Consider the following 3286-nt stretch of genomic DNA (forward strand, 5'->3'; position numbering starts at 1 on the left):
ACTAATTGTAGAGTTGTTTGTGAAGTATAAATTGTGTTTTGTATCGACCATTGACCAACGACCACATATACTTAATTGTGAACACGAAATGGCATCGATCAAAAATGGCGCCGTTCTTGCGGGACGGTGTTTTAATTGATTTAAGATTTCTTTTTATTGTTATTAGTTGTGTCTTTTTCACCTTGGGAAGTAAAACTCCTCAAGGTTTGTTCTAATTGTTTTTGAGTTGTTTGATATTTTGCATGTCTAGAAGGTTACAAAGTGATTTGTTACCTTTTGACCGTGAAATCGAAAGAACCTTGACGAATAATAGGAGACTTGTTAGGAGGAATTTGAGAGGTGTTGGTGAAGTTGTTCAACCCACTAGTGAGTTTGTCAATCCTTTCGGAATAGAAGGAGAAGAAAACCCATTACACAATATCCCACAAAATCCACCTACAATGCCTAAATTCTCGTCACACTCTATACCCACCGAGGAGAATCTACCAAATGGTACTCCTACACCGCAACATCTCACCGGTAATTTTATTGCCAAGTCCGCCTTCATCCAACTAGTTGAGAGGAGCCAATTCGGGGGAATGCCTAGTGAGGACCCTCATTCTCATATGGAAACCTTTTGCGATTATTGTGATGCTATCTCTCAAACGGGCGTGACTCAAGACCAAATTAGATGGGTCTTATTTCCTTTTTCGTTAATCGGCACCGCAAAGCAATGGTTGAAGGGCCTTGATAAGGCCACCCTTGGAATAGATTCTTGGAAGAAGTTAGCTCTAGCTTTCTACAAAAAATTCTACCCACCGGAAAAGACTAACATGCTAAGAGCTCAAATTACGGGTTTTAAGCAAAGGGATGAAGAATCTTTGTATGAAGCTTGGGAGCGGTTCAAAGGTATTTGTCGCTCATGTCCTCACCATGGACTTAGCGAATGGTTTTTGGTACAACAATTTTGGAACGGTTTATATGAAGATTCAAGGAACATTCTCAATATGGGATCAAATGGAATGTTCACCGAAGTTGATGACAATCAAACATGGAACAAGATTGAGGAAATGGCGATCCATAATTCACAATATAGTAGACCTCGCAAGGCTACTAGAGGAGGAAAGCATGAAGTGGACTCCGTTACTCAATTGGGTGCTCAACTTAGTGCTCACATTGACACAATCAACTTGAAGTTTGAACAAGCTATGGCTAGACTTGAGGAAAACTCAAAATCATCAAAGCATCATGTCAATGCCATGACGGCATCCTCATCAATCCCAAGTGGGATATGTGAGAATTGTGGAACTTTGGGTCATGACCCAAGTGAGTGTAGGGGAACAACCGAACAAGTTAATGCTTTCCAAGCTTACAAAAGTGGTACCCCTTATTCAAATTTCTACAATGAAAACACCAAGTTCCATCCAAATCTCTCATACAAAAGCCAAAATGTTCAAAACCTTCAAACAACATACACTCCACCACCCATGAGGAATCAAAATCAAAGACCGTTTTACAATCAAAACCAAGGTTACCAAAATCAAAATCCATACAATCACCAAAATGACCAAGGTTTTGATGTCCAAAAAGCGGTCCTCCAAATGCAAAAGAATCAACAAGAATTTTTCACTCAAATGCAAAAGGATAGCCAAGCAAAGGACACTACCATCAACAACATTCTAGCTCACACCAAGATGTTGGAAACACAATTGACTCAACTAGCATCTTCAAGCTCACAAAGACAAAAGGGGCAATTACCACCTCAAAGTAATCCCCCTAGACATGAAACGGTTAGTGCCATTCACTTGAGAAGTGGTACAAGGTATGAAGCACCAAAGAAGCAAGTTGAGGATGAAGTTGTGCAAGCTAGTGAAAAGGAAGAAATTGTGCAAAGCCCCAAAGAAGGGGAATCATCAAAAGAAGAAAGTTCAAAGAAAAATGAAGACAAGGCCAAAGAGAAGGAGCCCATTGTGATTAGACTTCCTTTTCCAAGTCGTCAAGCCAAGCCCAAATTTGATGATCAACTTGGAAAGTTCATGGAGATTGTGAAGAATTTAGAAGTCTCAATTCCTTTCACGGAATTAATCAATCACGTCTCGCCTATGCAAAATACATGAAAGATATCCTCACAAAGAAGAAGTCGATCCGGAAACTTGAGACTATCGCCTTCACTAAGGTGAGTAGTGCAATACTTCAAGGGAGTTCACCTCCAAAGTTAAAGGATCCGGAAGCTTCTCAATACCGTGTACCATTGGCGACACGACGATCAACAAAGCCTTATGTGATCTAGGGGCTAGTGTGAGTGTCATGCCGTACTCGGTAAGTAAAAGGTTGGGGATGGGAGAGCTTAAATGCACCAATATCACGCTCCAAATGGCCGATAGATCGACGAAGACACCATTAGGGATATGGGAAGATGTCCCCATGCGAATTGGGAAGTTTTTCATCCCGGTGGACTTTGTCATTGTTGATATGGAGGAAGATTCCAACATTCCAATCATCTTAGGAAGACCTTTCCTACACACCGCGGGTGCGGTGATTGATGTGAAACATGGAGAGCTCACTCTAGAAGTTGGAGATGAAAGCATAACTTTTAATCTTGACAAAACCATGAGAGCTCCTCGTTTGCATGAGCCATGTTTCATGATTGATCATTATAGCCGAAAAGATGAAAGGAAGAGATCGGAACTCCAATGGAGGAAGAAAATTGAAGATGCTCCATTCAAAGAGCAAGTGAATTGTGACAAGGAGAGCTTGCAAAGCTCATCAAAATCAACCAAGGAAGAAGAGGATGGCCTCATTGGCCAAGAGAAGAAATGGGGAGAGTTGTCTCCATCTAAGCAAGAGATTTTCAATGATCAACTCAATGAAGTTTGTGGTCTTTGGGACGACGAGTTTGAAGGGATTTTTAATCCCTACAATGGGCATGCCATCGATCATGATCAACAACAAGGGCCACGGTCTATTGAGGACCTCTACCACAATAATGAACAAGCTTTTGATTACTTCTTCAAGGTGTTGAGCAACATCAACAACACCTTGAACATGCCCCCTTGACATCTCATCAAGAATGAGAGTTTGGTGGAGTCCTCCCTAAACCACCACTTGTAAATATTTCTAACCCCCTAACTTACATTTCAATTTTTGTATTGCATTTTTTGTCATTTTTGGATTTTTATTTACTTTGATCAAAATAATTGTCATGTAAGAGAGAAGTGAGGGAGGGACTAACGACTTCAATTGATGTAGTGCCTTACCTTAGTGTGGGGATGGGAATTGCCTAGGCTATCCATGCCTTAGTAATGCC

General features: G+C 40.9%; 1 non-coding gene across 1 annotated transcript; it reads right to left on the minus strand.

The window, feature by feature from the left end:
• Positions 1-812: 812 nt before the first annotated feature.
• LOC141636963 (small nucleolar RNA R71) lies at positions 813-919 on the minus strand. The gene has a single exon (XR_012541528.1). It is a non-coding gene; the product is annotated as a small nucleolar RNA R71 (small nucleolar RNA).
• Between the last annotated feature and the right edge of the window lie 2367 nt (positions 920-3286).

The sequence above is a fragment of the Silene latifolia genome, chromosome Y (assembly GCF_048544455.1).
Source record: "Silene latifolia isolate original U9 population chromosome Y, ASM4854445v1, whole genome shotgun sequence".
Classification (NCBI taxonomy): Eukaryota; Viridiplantae; Streptophyta; class Magnoliopsida; order Caryophyllales; family Caryophyllaceae; genus Silene; species Silene latifolia.